Source organism: Protopterus annectens, chromosome 2.part0 (assembly GCF_019279795.1).
Source record: "Protopterus annectens isolate FY-2018-M chromosome 2.part0, PAN1.0, whole genome shotgun sequence".
NCBI classification, from domain to species: Eukaryota; Metazoa; Chordata; order Ceratodontiformes; family Protopteridae; genus Protopterus; species Protopterus annectens.
Window position 1 is genome coordinate 1,667,169,793 of NC_056728.1, and position 20,709 is coordinate 1,667,190,501.

Genomic DNA, 20,709 nt, shown 5'->3' on the forward strand with positions numbered 1-20,709 from the left:
TCCTCCACAGTCAAGGTTTAACTAGCAGCTATCTCTCATTATCACGTGGGAAATGAACTGGGCCCTTTGATCACCACGAAATTGTGTAAGACCTTTTTGAAGGGCACCTTTCTGCTCAGACCTCCAGTGAATGATGTAGTCCCTCCTTGGGATTTAACGCTGGTGCTTCAGGCCTTGACAGCTCCCCTGTTTGAGCCTGCAGCTTCAGTAGATCTTAAATTCTTGTCATGGAAAACGGCTATCACCTCGGCTTCTTAGGGTCTCTGAACTACAAGCCCTCTGTGTAAAACCCCCATACTTGACTTTTCACAAGGATAGAGTTTACCTCAGGACTAATCCCTCTTTTCTCCCCAAGATTGCCTCTGAATCGAATATTAACCAGTCCATCAACCTACCAGTATTTTTTCCTAATTACCAAAACAAAGGAGAATACAAATTTCACTCACTGGATGTGCATAGACAACTTCACTTCTACATCCACAGGACATCTGGTCATAGGCAATCTGACCAGTTGTTAGTCTCCTTTGCCAAATTTAACTTGGATAAATCTGTGTCTAAAGTCACGCTGTCTAGATGGATTTCGCAGTGTATCCTTTCAGCATATGAAAGATGTCCTTCAAGGATGCATCTGCAGTCATCACATATGGGTTGTCCTGCCTCAGGCAGCCCTTCGGTCGGCCGGATTCCAAAGTCTGGGTCCGGCGTCGGCTGATGTCGCACTTTCCCCAACATCAGAGCGCCTGGGGTATAAAAGCATCAGCCGACACCATCTTCCGCAGTCTTTCTTGCCGCGTGGTGCCCGAAGCAGAAGCAGTTTGCAAGTGCCGGTCGGCCAGCTCCTGTAATTCAGCTACCGAAGACTTCAAAAAGCTAAGTACCCCATTGGGGACTCTTTCTTGCCTCAGCCGATGTCAGATAAAGTTAATAATTGTTTAACTTGTGGGAAACAAATACCTCATAAGGATTTCCACTCTTACTGCCTACCCTGTCTAGGCCCAGACCACGACGTCTCGGCCTGTTCAGCCTGTGCTTCCTTCAACCGACGCACTCTTAGACGTCGGGCGGAGTTTGCAGAGGAATTTTTTGGGGCTAGTTTTTCGTATAAGATGCCGTCGGAGACTCCGACTTCTCATTTAGTTAAGAAACGGAAGGACAAGGACCGACACACGCGGGCCGCAGTTTCGGCTGAAACCACGGCCAGGCCTACCACGAGTGTCTCGGTCTCGGCTGAAACCGAGTCCTTGGTACTTCCAATTACCGAAACCGCTCAACCGACTACCTCGGTCCCGGAGGCCCCGGCTGAGTCAGTTATTGAATTTCCAACAGAAACTGGTGTCCTGAAACCTTCCGACACCATTCCCTTAGATAAATCTACACCAGCACGTGGTGCAGCCAGGCCTCCTGCATCCATGTCCATTAAGGCATTCTCCAGGGCTAAAGCTGCTAAACTCTCAAAAGCTTTGCCTCCCAAGGTTATTCCTCAGGGACCCTCTACTGGTTCACAGATTCTAAGCTTAGCAGAGGATCTTATCTCCTTAATTAGGGGCTCTCAACCTCATCCGGACAGGGGCTCTCAACCTCCTCCAGACAAAAGGCCCAGGGTTGAGCCCTCTGATCCCCACTCCTCAGATGAGGCCTCTGATGGCTCTACTCTCTCGGACCACCAGGAGGAGGCTTTTTCGCCTACGAGGATTCTGATGCAGAGGAATCTATTCCCTCGGCCTCCCTCCTGAAGAGTTTTCCTTTGGGGAGACACTACACACCATGAGAGAGCATTTCCAATGGCAGGGCCAGGAATTCTCTGATTCCAGGAAAAGATTAAGGACCTTTTACATTTGCCTCAGCATAGGCCTTTAGCTATTCCTCCTGTTTTGAATGTCATTGATGATGTGTACTCTGACTCTAGCACAACCCCTGATTCTCTCCCTCCGGCTCCTGCCAAACCCGATAGGTACTACAGGGTCCCGGACTCACATCTTTACCTTTACAAGGCCCACTCTGCTGATCCAGAAACTATTTCCCAGGGCCCTAAAGGGGTTGCAGCTGCCACTGCTAAAAATCCTCTCCCCTGTGAAAGGGAGTCCAGAGCTTTAGAGAGATGGGGTAAAAAAGTGTATACTTCTGCTACTCTTTCTATGAGAGCATTAAATTGTCAATTTCATATGATACAGTACCAAGAGTATTTGTTAGATGAATTGCATAAAAAGCTGTCTTCACCTGACCCCCTAGACCGCAAGTCACTTCAGGATCTGGTACATAACTCACAACAGGTTAGCAACCATTTCTTGCAATGTGGTTATGATGCATTGGAAGCTTCATGTAGGTCAGCTATGACAGGCGCAGTCATACGTAGGCATGCTTGGCTGAAGGAACAATCTCTACCAGACCATGTTAAAGCAAAGCTGCTGAATGCTCCTCTGGAAAAGCAAAAGTTATTTGGCTCCACGGCTCAGGAGGTCCTAAAGAAATTTGAAGAAAAGGCAAAATCCGTACAGTCAAGGATTTTCTCCAAGTACAACCACCAAGATTCAGCAGGAATTGGCCTTCCAAGAATTGGTCCTTTCCAGACACAGAGAGGTTTCAGAGAGGCAAGAACAGGCATGCCAGAGGTAGAGGGCAAGCTAGAGGCTCCTACAGAGGAGGTCAATGGCAGCCTTCCAACCAGAGAGGTAATGCAGGACCTTCAACTGCTGCACAAGGACAGGCTCAATGACTTTACTTTGACGCCGCCAACCAGGGCTCAATTGGAAGCACCTTTGGGTGGAAAGCTTTCTTTATTCTCAGAAAATTGGCACAGTATTACAGGGGACAAATGGGCACTACAAATAATAGACAAAGGATACAGGTTTCATTTCCACACATTACCAAAAAGAAAGGGCATGCCAGACCTGCCACCGAATCAAAGGGCAGAGGCTTTGAAACAAATTTCCAGCTTAATGCAAATAAAAGCTATAGAAAAGGTTCTTCTCTCAGAACAAGGCCAAGGATTTTATTCCAGACTATTCCTTGTTCCAAGAAAAGAAAAACAATGGAGGCCTATTCTCGACTTGTCCGCACTGAATACTTATCTCATTGTGCCAAAGTTCAAAATGCTGACTCTACAGCAGCTCCTTCCCATGCTGGGCAAAGGGGTCTTGGCTAGTAACTCTAGACCTCAAGGAGGCATACCTGCATGTCCCTATCAGACAAAGTTGCAGAAGACACCTCAGATTTCTTGCAGGGTCAGAGCATTATCAATTCTCAGCATTGCCCTTTGGCTTATCTACTGCGCCCAGAGTATTCACGAAATGCCTGGCATCAGTAATTGCACAATGCAGACTTCAGGGGATTCAAATATACCCATATCTGGACGACTGCCTTATACAAGTGGACAGCCAACAAACTTTGGTAAAACACTTGAATTATGCCATCCACCTACTTCAGGCCTTGGGATATACAGTCAACTTTCACAAATCAAGACTTGTTCCATCACAAAGAATAACCTTTCTGGGTGCAGATCTAGATACAACCACCCAAATGGCCTTCCTCACAGAAGAAAAACAAAATCAACTACCAGATTACTTCAAAAATCTGACAAGACAAATCAGCTGACTGCAAGGAAAATCCTGCAGGCCCTGGGTTACATGGCTTCTTGCATCCTTCTGATTCCGCAAGCAAGACTACATATGAGGAAACTACAATGGTACCTAAGGAGTTTATGGACTCAACACAGTCACAGCCTGGAAACTTTGATACCACTCATTCCATGCCTTCAAAAGGAATTTCTGTGGTGGGCTCAAGCAAGCCAGTCAAACAGGGGTCTGCCTTTCAGCAAACCAATAGCCAGCCAAACCATTACAACAGACGCTTCAGACCACGGATGGGGAGCGCACATGGAGGGCAGATGCATTCGAGGTTTATGGTCACAAAAAGAGCTACGCATGCACATAAACCAAAAGGAAATGCTGGCAGTGATACATGCAGTCGAAGCCTTCAAACCCTTTCTGCATCATGGCCATCTGCTAATAAGGACAGACAACACCACGGTTATGTGGTACATAAACAAGCAAGGAGGCACCCATTCCTATCCTCTTTGCAGGCTGGCAATGAATCTATGGGAACTTACCTTGAAACTCAATTTACAGCTACAATCCCAGTTTGTGCCAGGGAAAGACAATATGCTGGCGGACAACTTAAGCAGAAATATCATGGATGCACACGAATGGATGCTGCACCCAGACATCTTTCTACAGATAACACAATCATGGGGGAGGCCGGACTTAGATCTTTTTGCCTCCCCCCACAATCATCAACTGAAGAAATTCTGCTCAAGGACATACCACCCACAAGCATGGAAAGTGGACGCCCTCTCTTTCAGCTGGAGAACTCTAACAGTGTATGCATTTCCACCTCTCCCATTAATGACCAAGGTTTAACTGAAGATCAGGACAGAGCAGCCAAAAGTGATTTTGATAGCTCCAGACTGGCCAAGACAGCACTGGTATCCACTGTTAAAGAGCCTGTCATGCACGAAACCATGGCCTCTTCCTCTATGGCCACTTCTACTGACACAGTACAATTACAAAACTCTGCATTCCAACCTGAAAACCTTGCAACTAACAGCCTGGAAAATACCTTGACTCCTCCTCAGGACAAGCTATCCCAGAGAGTGAAAGATATTATTATGGAAGCTCGCCGGCCTTCCACAAGAAAGGCATATTCAGCCAAATGGAAAAGATTTCACATTTGGAACACCACAAAGGGCCTAGATGCGGCAGTGATGAACATGGCACATATCCTGGAATACTTGGCAGAAATGTTCCACAATGGTCTGTCTTACTCTTCCATTAAAATTCATGCTTCAGCAATTTCAGCAGAGTACAATACTGATCCACCTGTCTTCTCTCATCCTCTCCTAAGGCAGTTTCTAAGAGGAATCAAAAACATCAATCCTCCAAGGAAACCACCTCTGCCTACTTGGGACCTTAACTTGGTGTTGGAAAAACTAACATTGCCTCCCTTTGAACCAGCAGCATCTGCAGAACTACAGTTCCTGTCTTGGAAGACTGCCTTCCTTCTGGCCATAACCTCAGAAAGAAGAGTATCTGAGTTACAGGCCCTTATGGCAGTACAGCCATTCCTTATTTTTCATCAGGACAGTTTCATTGAGAACCAATCCTACATTTATGCCAAAGGTAGTATCCAGGGTTTCATTAAATCAAGCTATTCACTTGCCTACCTTCTTTCCAAATCCACAAAACAAAGGGGAGAAACTTCTGCACACCCTGGACATACACAGACAGTTGTGCTACTACTTGGACAGAACTAAAGGTTACAGGAAAAACTGACCAGCTGTTGGTAGCATATGCTGCTGGTACACAAGGAAAAGCAATTTCCAAACAGACAATTTCAAAATGGATAGGGAATTGCATTCGTTTTTGTTACTCCTTTCATGGAAAAACTGTGCCAGCTAACATTAGACCTCATTCCACGAGAGCCACCTCCACAGCCTTCCTAAGAGGGGTGGCTACCAAGGACATTTTAGAAGCTGCTACATGGAGCTCCATGCATACATTTACCAAGCATTACAATTTACCTTTATATTCCAGATCCAGAGCAGGCTTTGCTACGGCAGTCCTGCAGGGCATTTTAGCTACACCATCCTTTACATAGTTCCCCCACCCCCAGATTGGCTATGGTATTCTATCCATATGTGATGACTGCAGATGCATCCTTGAAGGACATAGTACAGTTTTGTACCTACCATAAATGTAGATGTCCGATAGGTATGCATCTGCAGTCAGGTTTACCCTCCCTCCTTCCCCTCTGTGGTATTTCTTGGGTACTTACCCCTCTTATAGCTAGCTGGGGGGATCTATTATGGTGTATTTGTTTTTATATTATTGTGCATGTTTGGAATTTTAAATGCATCTCTCCAAATTTAGCCTTCCTTAGAGGGCACCTGGCATCTGGGGCAAGAAAAACTGAGGAAGATGGCGTCGGCTGATGCTTTTATACCCCAGGCGCTCTGACGTCGGGAAAAGTGCGACATCAGCCGACGCCGGACCCAGACTTTGGAATCCAGCCGACCGAAGGGCTGCCTGAGGCAGGACAAACCCATATGTGATGACTGCAGATGCATACCTATCGGACATCTGCATTTATGGTAGGTACAAAACTGTACTTTCTGGCAGGCCTGCACCTCAGGGAGTCCATGCCCACTCTACTCGGTCTATGTCTACCTCTGTGGCTTTTAGAGCTAGAGTCTCTTTGGATGATATTTGTTCGGCAGCCACTTGGGCCTCATCTCATATCTTTATCAATCACTATAAATTGGACATTATCTCCAGAGGGAGAGCATCCTTTGGCTATGCAGTGCCCCGAAACACCCTTCCATGAAGGCTGCCCAAGGTTCAGGTAGCTGGGGACTCTGTCCCATAGGTTGCTGCACAAATTGAAGTTAACTACTTCAGATTAAGAAGTTATGTACTCACCATAACATTCCATCTGAGTAGGTAAACTTAATTTGTCAGCAACCATCCCTCCCTCCTGCCCCCTCACTTACGAATATTTTCTTACTCAGGTCCATGGGTGTTACCCACTTTATCTTTGAGAGTAATAGTCTTCAAGCAGTATCTGCTTTTGGGAAAACTTGATCTGAGGTCAGTCAGGGTTGGCATCGGATTATGGGTAGGGGGAGGAGCTTGGAGCTCGGATCTAAAGCTGTTGAAAACTGCCAGCTCGGATCCGAGGTCGGATCTGATTCCCATAGCTTGCTGACAAATGAAGTTTACCTACTCAGATGGAATGTTATGGTGAGTACATAACTTCTTATTTCTGAGCAAGCCTGGTAGTCTGTGACTACCAGCTTCTTTGCAGCCAGAGCCCTCTATCCTTGGATCTTTCCCTGTCCCTCCATGCCTGGAAACAGATCACCCAAGAGTCCTGGTTCATTCTATAACCCTCAGAGGATACTTCATGGTATGGAAGCCTCCTCCTTCCTTCAGGGGTATTCCACAACTCCCAAAAGATCAGTTGGTATTTTTTCCTCAAGTGATTCACACCTTGCTTTTTCAGGGTACCATTCAAGAAGTTCCACCTTCCCAAACAGGAAAGGGATTCTATTCAAGAATATTCCTAGTCCCCAGGAAAAAATGGTCCTGGGAGACCCAATTTAGATCTGTCACATCTAAACACCTTTTTAAAGGTTCACATCTTTCGCATTCCTTCCTTAAACACTCTGCTTCCTCTCATTCTTCCACAGGCCTTCATGATATCCCTGGCATCAAGGATGCCTATTTTCACATCCCTATTTGTGTTTATAGTAAATTTCTGCACTTTGCTATTGCTTTCGCACATTTTCAGTTTTTCTGCCTTGCCTTTTGGTCTGTGTATGGCATCAAGCTTTTTCAAAAAATGCTTAGCTCCTGTTATTGCTTTTTGCAGACTCAGGGGTATTCAGATTTTTCCTTACCTTGACAACCTCCTTCTCTAGGTTCATTCTCCAGACATACTTTTACAAAACCTTCATTTCACAGTGTCTCTTCTGGAAAGACTAGGATTCACTATAAATTTCCAAAAATCCTTTCTCGTTCCTTGAGAGGACCATGTCTTCCTAGGATGCAGAATTCAATTACACAAGATGTTGGCTTCCTTACCTCCTCAGAAAGTCATTTCTCTAAGTGCTTACTCTCAGGCTATCATTCCATTCCTCTCCCTGACAGCCAGGGAGTTCCTCTGCCTGCTGGGCTTCATGGCATCCACTATTCCCAATTTACTTCTAGCCAAACTCCACATGTGGAAACTCCAGTGGTATCTCTTGTCGGTCTGGATGCAATATGCTCATCCACTAGATTTTATGATTCCTCTCCTTCTCTGCTTGAAAAAAAGAATTGGAGTGGTGGATTCAACAAGTTACCTTAAATCCAAGGCTTCCCCTGCAACCCCCCTTCCATGTCATGAGTTGATCACGGATACCTCGGATGTGGGATGGGGGACAACTTTTGCCTCTTGGAAAGTTCAAGATGTGTGGTCTCCTTTCCAAATGAAAGAATACATAAACATGAAAAAGATGATAGCTCTCATTTTTGCCTTGCAAACCTTTCAACCTCTTTGTCAGCTAGGTCCCTTAAAGTGGTTCACAGACAACACCACAGTTCTTTGGTATGTCAACAAGCATGGAGATCAAGTCATATCTCCTGTGCAGCTTGGCTGTCAGGGCTTGGGAGTGGCTACTCATTATCAACTAAACCTTCAGGTAGTTTACATTCCTTCCAGTCAGAATATTGTGGCAGATACATTGAGCAGGTCCATGACTCAATCCCACAAATGGATATTGCACATGGATGTGTTTCTGGACATTGGCCACCAGTGGGGTACTCCTCATGTAGATCTATTTGCCTCCTGTACGAGCAGACAGTTTCCAAAATTTTGTGCCAGAGTTCCCAATCTTCAGGCATGGAAGATGGATGCCCCATCCTTCTCTTGGAAGGGAATGTTTCTCTATGCATTTCCCCCCTTCAGGAAATTCTGTTAAAGATTCAACAGGACCAACCAAAAATCTTGCTGGTGATTCCCTTTTGGCCAAGACAGCATTGATTCCCTCTTCTGCATTTAGCCAAGGGCAATCATCACAAGTTAGCAACAGCAACAAAAGCACCAAGAAAAGTAGAAAATGAACAACAACTGGATTCACCAAGCACGATTTAATACAGGATTTCTGTCTCTCTGACATCTCGGCCTCAGCCTTCAAGGAGTACAGATCAAGTAAAAAGCACAATACTTATATACATACTAGCTCACTTAAAACAATTAAACAATTATATAATTAAAACTTAAACTAGCAGCATTTTCCAATTAAAATCCTCAATCATCACAAGTTACCTAACAGGGTGGATCTACTCATACAGGACAAGGGATCCTTTCAGATGACACTGTGGGTGATAAGGTTTTGATCCCTTTCTGACACCTATTTTCTGAGGATGTGCTGCACGTTCTGCAGGAGGCATGAAAACCCAATACTAGGAAATCCTACAGTCTGATGTCATGCATTTCATTATGCATCACAAATGGGTCTTCTGATCTGTCCTCGGATCCGACTCGGCCATTTTTTCTAGACATATGATCTGAGACTCTTCCATAATGTCTCACTCCTCTTCAACCTCTCAGATCTTTTTTTGCTGCCTTCCCGCAGAGATGTGATTTCAAATCTCCATTCAGATAAGTGATTATTTTTTTCATTTAACTCTGCTTTATTAATAGACTTTTCTCTTACTTCTAGCTAGTTTTTTAGGTGTTCTGTCTCTGTTAGTGGTACAGCCCCTTCCTTCTTAGGTAGCTATCTCCCTGTTCTTGGAGTTGTCGCTGGCATTAGGGTTTTTCTTGCCTTCCATCTCTCCTTTCCTTTTTTTTTCCTTCTCTTACTCTATATATATATATATATATATATATATATATATATATATATATATATATATATATATATATATATATATAAATATATATATATATATATATGTGTGTGTGTGTGTGTATGTATGTTTGTTGTGAGTACTTACATACTCGAAAAACATTGTCGAAAGTTATGATTGTGACCGAGAAAAAGAACGAACAACAAACGTCGACAATTTGAATTTTTTTAAACATACCACCACATCCGGTGGCATACAATACACGTTTTGCAGGGGTACAATCCCCCCTGCAACTTATATATACAAACTCTAAGATCACACTATAATGCAGGAAATGTATAGTTCTCGATCACCACTATAGTGCGATTTCCATCCAACATGCCAAACTTACAACAGAGAATGCACACTACCATTCGCTGTTGTGTATTCCGCATGTTTTTTTTTTCATACATATAAACCTCTGTAAACTTACTTTCGAATATCCGTTGTCGCACACTGCAGCTGCAACATTGTGGTAATACATGTGTGTATATATATATATATATATATATGTATATATATACTTTCCCCGTATCGTTAAGTTAAGTTGCTAGTCGATTAGAAGTAGTGCTAGTGTGTGTGTGAGTTGTGGTGTGCTGTTTTTCTTTCAGCATGTCTGACAAACCTGTGGGTTCTGACAAACCCTCAGGTTTTAAGCGGTGTGCTTCTTGTGGGCATAAGATTCCCCAGTCGGATACCCACAAGGGGTGTGTGTATTGTCTGGGCTTGGGCCACTTGGAGATACCATGTGATATCTGCTCGGCCTACAATCCCCGCACGCTTGCTGATCAATGAAACAAGCTGATTGTGAGAGATCTTCTCTCATCCTCTGGAACTCCGACACCTCCCTGTAAGAATCGTGATCCCTCAGCTACCCCAGGGATCACAGCTTCTGAGAAGCATAGAAAACTGTTGGATCCATCATCTTTGGATCCCTCTTGTTCCTGTTTTTCTCTGGATCTGAGAGAAGCCTCAGATCCAGTAGAGCCGGCCAAGGCTTCCTCTCTGTCAGACCCTCAGCTTTCGGGTCCAAGCAGTCAATTGGATCCCATGGAGATTGTTCAAATCCACACCTCTTCATCGCCAGAGCAGACTCCTTTGAGTCAGGCATGACCTGATCAGAGGTCCTGGAGCCATACTCCACATCAGAGTAAATCTCGCTTCCCTGTCCAGACCAGTCTGTTGCCGGTCAGGTCTACACATTTCTTTGGTCTCCTGTAGATCCTCTCGGCTGTCCCACTCGGGTATGGATAGGATGATGAGGAGTTTTCTCAAAGTCTAGATCAGCTGGGGATCTTGCCTTCTCTGACCCATGCTGGATCCATGAAAATACCAACCCTGATACTGGAGCCTCCTCCTCTGATCCGACCTTTGGCTTTGGAGTTGCAGGGCCTGGCATTCCTGAGTGGACCATCTTTGGAGTTCGGAATATGTCTTTCTTCGAGTCTGACAGTGTCCCAGACCAGTTTGGCTCCAATACCTTTTGAGTGGAGTGAGTCCCAGACTGGAGATGTTGGCACCAGGTCCTTGGGGCTGGTGTTGGCTACGACCTTTTCAGAGCTCTCCCTTCCCCTGGGGGCCTCAGACTTCGACAGTTTGGAGCCAGTGCCTTTTGGAGGTGTCAGATCCAAGGAAGTCTTGTCTTTCTCTCCCTTGGCAGCTTTGCCTCCTGCGGTGGGAAGGCAGGTTCTTCCAGTGTCATCTGTCTTCAGGGTGGCAGAGAGGGCCTTCTCCACACTGAGAGATGCAGTCCCTCTTCTGCTAGGCCCTACTCAACCCCCTGCGGATCAGAGCTTTGCTCCCATCCATCTGGTCCATGGTCAGCCTCTGCTGGAGAGCCTCCAGCCTCCCCCTCAACAAGAAGTTCCCCTGTCTTCTGAGTCCTCCTCAGAGTACCCCACAGAGGAGCCCTCTCGGAAGTGTCTGTGAAAGAGGAAGCACCTAGACTCCCTCTGGAGTCTTTGACAGAGGACTCTGATTTTGATGAGGGTGAAGGGTCCCCCCTGATCACTCCCTGATGATATCTCCTTTGGGGATATCTTAGAAATTTTGAAACAAAAGAGTGGCTGATCTTCACAACCCCCTTCCTCTAAGGAGTCAGTGTTCCTGGAGGCATTCAAGAAGGGTACATCTACTTCCTAGGTGACACCAGTGGCAGACCAGCTCCTTGACCTTATCGTCCACCAGGCTTGGAAGGAGCATGACACTATGGAGCCCATCCCCAAACATGAGGACAGATGCCTAAGTCCTCCCAGTGACTGCCCATTTTGAAGTAAAGGTGTCCCAGTTGATGCCATTGTGGTGTTGGCAGCCACTAAGAAGGAGCAAGCTGAGCACAGCTCCACTGTTCATCCCTTGAACAAGGAGTCTTGAGCTTTGGACAGGCATGGGAAGCACGTGTATGCCTCAGCTACCTTTTAGATGGGAGCATTGAATTATTTGGCAAACATCACACGCCTTCAGAGAGATCTGATTATGGAAATCTCTACCTCTCTGATGCAGTCATTGTCGGAGGAGGACCTCAAGAATTTTCCCCACCCCAACTGACTACTATGTCCTCCATCACTAATTCCTCAATGAGATTAATTTTACATGCTGTGGAAGGAACCTCTCAAGCAGCTGGTTCAGGAAACATGCCTGGATGAGGCTGTGTGGGTTTGCAGACTCCTTTAAGGCACTGTTCATTAACACTCCCTTTGACGGCTCCTCTTTGTTTGGGCCATTAGTAAAAGAGACTCTTACTCACAGTAAGCAAGAAGGGAAGACCTTATCTGCCATAGGGATCGAGTTTTCTTCCCCCCAACTGACCTTCTCCAGGTGCCAATGCAGTGGGAAGAAGATGTGATTCTTTAAGTCTAAAGGATATTTTCTTTATCATATGATGTACCATCTTCTAGAGGCAGAGGGAGAGGATTTAATGGTCAGTGTTGTCCCAAAGGGAGAGGGGGTCCACAAAATCAGGGCTTCAGAAAATCCTTCTCCAACAGGCCCTATTAGCACTCCTGAGGTGCTGCCCAGCTGTCCTACTCTAGAGGTTGGGGCAGACTTTCGTTGCACCCAGAAGCCTGGACAAACATAACAAATGACACTTGGGTGTTTAATATAATTTCCAAAAGTTACTATATTTCCTTTTCCCTTCCACCTCCCTGTTCTGAGATGTATCTCCCCAATGTGCCATGCAGTCAGAGGGAGAGTGCCCTTGTAGAGGTTTTCAAAACTTCTATAAAAAAAGAGTCATCCAGCAGGTCCCAACGTAAAACTAGGATGCAGAATTTACTCACGCTTCTTTTTGGTACCAAAGAAAACAGTGGACCTTTGACCAATCTTGCATCTGAGCAGTTTGAATGTGTTCATAAAAACGAAGTTCCGCATGGTTATGGTACAGTGCATTCTGATGCTTCTGTGCAAGAATGATTGGATGTGCTCTGTAGATGTCCAGGACTTGTACTATCATATCAAAATAGACAGGCACTCCAGGAGATATCTGTGCTTTAGGCTGCCAGTCATTACCAATTCATAGCACTGTCCTTTGGTTTCACCACTGCCCCCGTGGTGTTCACCAAATGCATGGCAGTGGTTGTAGCTCATCTCCATCTGCAAGAATTCCATGTGTTTCCATACCTGGACAATTGGTTCCTAACGGCACCTACAAGGCATCAACTACTTCAGACTGTTCAGGCTATGTTGCAAGTGTTCAGTTGCCTGGGAATTACAGTCAACATGGCAAAACCCAAGATGTTTCCTGTACAGGACATTGAATTCATAGTAATGCAGATGAACACAATCACACAGATAGCAGCCCTACCTTCCCAGAGAATAAGATCACTGAGACTGCAGGGTTCATCTCTTACTAGATACCCCGACGCCACCAGCTGGACTGGTCCTCATGGTCCTAGGGTCCATGTCAGCTGACATTCTTCTAGTTCCTCTAGCCATGTTCTTCATGTGAGTTCTCCAATGGACCCTAGCGGTCTAATGATCTATTCTGCTATATTCGTTGTCAACCCCAGTCAGGCTAACTCTGATTTGCAGGCGCCTTCTGCAAATGGTGGATCCTTTCAGACAACCTCCATCTCGGCAGACCCTTCAGTCTTCCCCCACCTACAGCCACTGCTACTACGGATGCCTCCCTGTTGGGGTGGGCGGGGCATTTCCAAGGAAAGATGGTCCATTGCACATGGTCCATGACAGAGACCAAATTACACATAAATGTACTAGAGATGAGGGTGGTCCTTCTCATGTTACAAGCCTTTCAGGACTGCCTTCCTCTGGGGACAGTTGTAATTTTTACAGGCAATATGTTGGTGGTTTGGTACATCAACAAGCAGGGGGGAAACCTGTTCATACCCACTGTGCAGGGATGCCATGAGGGTTTGGGAGTTGGTGATTTCTTCAGACTGCTTTCTCACTACAATACACATGCAAGAGGTTCCAACGTCCTGGCAGACAGACTGAGCAGATTGATCTTAAGTCCACATGAGTGGTCCCCAAACCAATCAGTATCAAATCAAATATTCACCCCCATGGGGCCAGCTTTGCTGTGACCTTTTTGCCTCTCCCCTAAACAACAATTGCAGCAAGTACTTCGCTCTGATCCTCCCCTGGGGGAGTCACCCAGGGATGCTCTAGTCTACAGTTTACCCTATGGTCTCCTCTGTGCTTATCCTGTGATTTCCCCTGATACCCAAAGTTCTACAGAAAGCCAGCAAGTTGAAGACCAGTCTAATCCTCATTGCCCCTACTCCCCTGCTCCCTCCTCCTCCATCCTCAGGGCAAGTTTCGGAGCCCACGGATCCGATATGCCCGGTGACTTTGAGTTTGGAGCCTAGGATGCTGTCTTCCTTGGATCAGACTTCAGCTCATAGCTTATTGACCGTTTCAGAGCCAGAGACCTCCCAGAGTTGAAGTGAGCTTTACGAACCATCAAGTCCAGTCAACCCACAGATCATTGGTGGAGTCATTGCCCCTGGGGGATTTGGCAAAAGTGAGCTCGGCTCCTGCTTCTACTCTAGGTGAACTGTGTTCTGGACTGGGTGGGTGTACGTCCTGAAAGCATGGCTTCTCGGGTCTGGAGTCCTTGCAGGAGCAGTCAGCCTGGAGTCCTTGCAGGAGCAGTCAGCCTTTGGAGCTTTGGAAAGGGCTGTGGCTGTCTCTGCACCAGCAAAGTCACCCCTCTCCCTTTGGATCCGTTATCCAAGGCCGACACTCAGCGCTCTTTGTCACATTTTTGCTCCACAAGGACAGGGGAAACCTATGCGCCAGGATACCCATTAGGGTACCCCCAATTCTTCCAATTTCTCCCCAGACTGTCCCACTAAGGAGATTCCTCAGAAGAGGTTATGCAAGAGGAAGCACCTAGACTTCACAGAGGAGTCAGCCACTGAAGACACTGACCTCGATGAAGGTGAGGGTTCCCCACGGTCACCTCCCGAAGATTTTTCCTTTGGAGAAATTTTCAAACAGAGGGGTGACAGGAAGTCCAGCAGCTCCTCGCCCGAGGAATCAGTGTACCTGGCCACCTTTGTTTCCTGTCCTTCTACCTCCTGGATGACTCCACACAACAATGAGCTTATAGACCTAATCTGACGGCAGACTTGGGAGACACCAGATTCCATCGAGCCTGCTCCCTGGAGACCAAATAAGATCATAACTGCTTTTCTGGATAAGGATTTTTGGACTAGGGGTTGCAATAGATGTTATGGTCATGGTGGCAGCGACCAAGAAAACTTTTTGATGAGAGTTTACTATCCATCCTCCTACTACAGATTCCAGGATGATAGATGTGGGGAGTGCATCTTTTCCTCAGCAACCTTTAACCTGCATTTGCTGAATTACTTAACTCATTTCATCAGGTTAGAAAGGGATCTGATCAAGAAGCTCTCAAATATCTTTCAAGTAGCAGTAGCTGAGGGAGGTTAAAAAAGGTAGCTTTCCAGTTAAGCCACCCTTCCTTCAATTGCCAACTCTTCCATGAAGCATATTGTACACACTGCCGAAGGAATGAGCAGAGCAGCGGGTTCCGGCATTTCCATGAGGAGGCATGCCTGTATGTGCCTTTGCGATTTTGCTGAGCCTTTTAAGTCTTTGTTCATCAACGCTCCATTTGACGGCACATCTCTTTTTGGGCCCAGAGTCAAGGATACACTGTCCAGGTGTGAGAAGGACGGTAAAATTGTTTTTGCCATGGGCATACGTTTTTCAACTCTTCAGAGACCTTGTCCTTAAGTCAGAGAGGTAGTGGGAAAATGTGGGTCTAAAAGTTCCAAGGGTCTTACCAGGATACACGTGGAGAGTTTTTCCCCAGAGGCAGAGGGGGAAACAACAATGGAAGACGTTGTGCTCATGCAGAGGGGGTCCACAGAACCAAAGTTCCCGGGAAACATTCTTCTGGAAACCGTTTCAGCACTCCTGAAAGCAGGCCCGACTGTCTGCCTCTGGAAGCAATCAGGGGTCGCCTATCCCTGCACCGGAAAGCCTGGCAGAACATAAATTCCAATATATGGGTGCAGAGGATAATATCCAGGGGTTACCAAATTCCCTTTTCCCAACAACCTCTTCCCAACAAGAAAATCCCAGACGTTCCACCCAGTCAAAGAGATCAAGCAGTTTATGAAGTTCTGAATCTGTCAGAAAAAAAGTGTCATCCAAGAGGTCCTGACAGACCAGAGTGGATTTGAAACTTACTCAAGGTTCTTTTTAATGCCAAAGAAAACAGGAGACTGGAGACTGATTCTGGATTTCAGCAATTTGAACAAATCAGTCCATCGCAGCAAGTTCCGAATGGTCACGGTACAGTCCATACTTCCCTTCCTGGAAAAGGGCAATTGAATGTGCTGTATAGATCTTCAGGATGTGTACTACCACATAAAAATGGACAGACTCTCCAGAAGATACCCGCATTTCTGTCTGGGAGCCAGTCATTACCAGTGCAGTGTGCTGCCCTTTGGTCTCACTACTGCCCCCAGAGTGTTCACCAAATATATGGCAGTGGTTGCGACTCACCTGAAACAACAAGGATTCCAGTGTTTCCATACATAGACAGCTGGCTTATTTCGACCCTGACCAAGCATCTACTCATATACGCAAGAGACTTTGTTCTTCAACTTTGCTCAGAACTAGGCATAACAAGAAATCACCAAAAATTCCATCTGAATCCCACTCAAACGATAGTTTATAGGAGCCCTGTTGGACACAGACCTGATGCTTGCCAAACTTCCTCCTTCCAGAGTACTGACAATCAAGAGACAGACCGCAAGGTTGATCAGAAACAAAATAATACCTGCCCGTTATGTTCTTCAGGACTTAGGTTTCATGGCTGCTGCAACTGTGTTAGTCCCTCCAGCCAGGTTTCACATGCAGATTTTGCAATGGCTTCTAGCCTCGCAATGGTCAATAATGCATCAACCAATGTTCTATCAGATTCTCATCACAGAAACTTGCAGAAAAGATCTCTCATGCTGGATTCATTCTCAGCAGGTGACACAAGGCTGACCCTTTGTTGGCCCATCTACCACAGGCTAATGTGACCACGGATGCTTCACAGATGGATGGGGGGGCATTATCTGGGGAAGGCAGTTCAAGGCACCTGGTCTGCAGATGAGGCCAAGCTGCACATAAATGTCTTAGAGATGAGGGTGGTGCTCTTAGAGTTGCAGGCATTTCAGTCTGCCCTTCCTCTAGGCGTGGTAGCGATTCAGTCCGACAATATATAGGTGGTATGGCACATAAACATGCAAGGAGGAATCTGATCATACTCCATCTGTTGGGAAGCACTCAGAGTGTGGCAATGAGCAATCTCATCCAACCTCTTTCTGGTAGCAGTGCATATTCTGAGGAGATCCAACGTCATAGCAGACAAACTGAGCAGAGCCATTCTCATACCATACGAATGGTCCCTCAGTCAGAGTGTGGTAGACCACATTTTCGCACATGGGGCCAGCCTTGCTGAGATCTTTTTGCCTGTCCTCTTAACAACAAATGCAGTGACTATGTCACCGTGATTCCTCCGCAGGGGCAAACCCCGAGGGACACTCTGATACACAATTGGCCCCCACAGACATCTGTATGCTTTTCCCCCAGTTCTGTTGATCCCCAAGTTCCTTCAGAAAGCCAAAAAGTTTGAAGAAGACAGTTATCCTCATTGCCCCATTTTGGCCTCAACAGATCTGGTTTCCCTTCCTGTGGCCTCATCTACAGAAGGAATCCTGGTTTTTGGACCTTTCTCCAGACCTCTTTGTCACATCTGACAGAGACTGATCCCAACCTTTACAATCTCAAACTATCAGCTTCGTTCCTCCAGTTCCATTGATTGCCAGACAACCTATGCTGTCCTCCCCAGTCTGTCATATCTTGATGTCATTCCATAAGCAGTCAGCTCAGAAACTATATAGGAGTAAATGGAAGAGATTTGTCTTTTTGGCTGAGCAATGCAACATAGATCCCATCATAGCCCGTATTCATTTCATATTGGATTTCCTAGCCCATCTTTTCAATAATGGGGCAGCGGCATCTACCATTAAAGTACAGTTAGCAGCCATTTCAGTTTTCCTTATTGGATTTGACAGTTCCTCCTTGAACTCCCATAAACTTTGCAAAGCATTCTTAAAAGGGAATTTTTACAAGGACCCTTCTCCCCCTTGAGATTTAATTCTGGTTTTCTGTCTCATTACTCAGCCTCCCTGCAAACCTGCAGTAACTTGTGCTGTTAAGTATCTTTCATGGAAAACACTGTTTTTGGTGGCTGTCACATCAGCCAGACGGATTTCAGACCTTCAAGTCCTGTCTTCTGAGCCTCTGTATATAATTTTTCATAAAGAAAGAGTCTTACTGCGTATCAACCCTTCCTTCTTGCCCAGAGTTGTCTCTCAAGCAAACCTTAATCGGGTTATTCGGTTACCTGTTTCCTTTCCTAATTTTAGTAACAAACAGGAATATATTCTGGGTCTGTTGGATCTGCATAGACAGTTACACTTCTATTTGCATAGAACTAAAGAGTTTAGGAAGATGAAACAGTTGATCTGAAGTAGGAACTTCATTTGTCAGCAACCTGTGGGATACGGATCCGATCTCGGATCCAAGCCGGCAACTTCTAACATAGCATAGATCCTAGCTCCTCCCCCTTACCCATAATCCCCTGCCTGCCCTAACTGACCCCAGATCTAGTTTGCTACTCTTCAAGCAACAGCTAGGTTCAGAGCTCTTGGCGTTTTGTGAGGAAAAAAGTTTTTGTATTTTTTCTTCTGAGTGACTGGTTGTGTGTGTGATAGGTTTACCCTTTCTCCTTTTTATATATATATCATACTTGTTTTAATTTAAGTATAATTCTCCCTCCCCCGCTGGTCGTAGCGTGTGTGTGTGACTGAATTAGGGGCCTAGTGAGTGTGCTTTCCAACAGTATGTCGGAGGCCCCTAAGGCAATTTTTTCGAAATGCACCGAGTGTGGTCACAAGCTTTCACCAGCTGATGGCCACACTCGGTGCATTAGGTGCCTTGGGGTTGAACACCTCTCTTCGGGTTGCGTGATTTGCATGGCGTTCAACCCCAGGGCACTCAAGGATCGAAGGTCGAAGCTAGTTCTGGCGGGCCTTCTACCCCCAGACTCTGCTTCGACCTCTGGTGCTTCGGTGCCCGCTACCCCCTGGTAGCAGTCACCCCTGCCTCCCTTGCTCCGACCGGGACTCAACCTCCTGCTTCGGCTCCGGAGGATAGGGAGGCCAGGAAAGAGAAGCGGCGGGAGAAGCACCTTAAGCGGCGGGCCGAGGACTCTTCATCGGCCCCGCCCGCCAAGAGGGCTTCCCCGTCCAAGTCTTCTCGATCTCCTCCTCCTCGGATCCGATCCCCTTGTTTCTCCCCGGGACCCGAGGAGGAGGTGATCCGGTCCCCGTCGAGGTCATCGAGGCGACACTCCAGGTCTGCCTTGGTGGCCTCGTTGAGGTCCACTTTTAGCATGTCTGATGCGGATATGGACCGGATGATGAGGAGATTCATCCAGGCCCAGATGCAGATGGGAGTGCTCTTGCCTCCCCCCCCCCTCTGGGGGGGAGCTCGACCCCTTTTTTCGCTCCTATAGCTCCTTCTCTGACCCGCATTCCGGGCTCAGAGCCGAGCCACTTTGGATCCGGGGGTAGGTCAGAGCCGACTGTGCTGGGCATGTCGGCTCCGACTATTCCCTCAAGTCTGTCGGATCCGACCTCTCAGAGCCGTGGGCCGAGCTTCGGATCCGAGGGATTCGGTGTGCTTTTGGCTCTGTCCCGGTCGGAGCACACTGGTCCTTCGGATCCGACGTTCTCGGCGCCGGGTCCGATCCCTGCTTCGGATCCGAGTGGGAGTCGGATCTCGGATCCATCTGAGAGCGGCTCCCCCTCGGCTTTCGCTGCGGTGGAGAGGGCACTGTCGAGTGCTTCCAGGCCTCCGGTCCTGGCTTCGGCTCCCTCCTGCACTCCTTCTCATCTGGTCCTGGCTCCCTTCATCCGGCCCTCTGGGCAGCCTGCCTCAGCGACTTTAGGAGTTCCAGTGGAACAGGTTACAGCCCGTGAGGACTCCTCGGACAGCCCCCCCGAGGAGATTTCCCACAAGGCAAAGTGCAAAAGGAGGCACATAGACTCCCCTGAGAGTCTCACACAAGATACGGACTTGGATGAAGGGGAAGGCTCCCCGAGATCACCCCCTGAGGATGTCTCCTTTGGAGACATCATGGAAATGCTCAAAATCAGAGGTGGGTGGTCTGCCCCCAAGGCTTCCTCTGACGAGTCCGTATTCCTTGAGGCATTTGAGGCAGGACCATCTACCTCTTGGGTGTCCCCTCCACCCGACCCCCTGGTGGATCTCATATCCTCTAGGGCTTGGAAGGAACCGGACACCGTAGAGCCGATCCCCAAGTGCCCAGACAAAATTTTGAGCCCCCCTGCAGAGAGATCACATTGGAGCAGAGGTCCCCCTGTGGATGCCATGTTGGTGGCTGCAGCCACTAAGAAAGAGTTGGCTCAGGAGAGCCCCACGGTTCATCCTCCGAGCAAGGAGTCTCGCGCGATGGACCGTCTTGGGAAGCGGGCCTTCAGTTCAGCGACCTTCTCTCTGAGGGCCTTGAACTATATGGCACACGTTATTAGGATGCAGCTGGACCTAATTAAGGAATACGCTGCCCCCCCCCGGGGTCCATGTCGGAGGGAGACAAGGATTTGTACTCTTCCCGAATGGCCACCCTCCGCTCTATCTCTAATACCTCTATGTGGCTATTGTCTCATGCTACAGAGGGAGCCGCTAGAGCAGGCGGAGTCGGGCT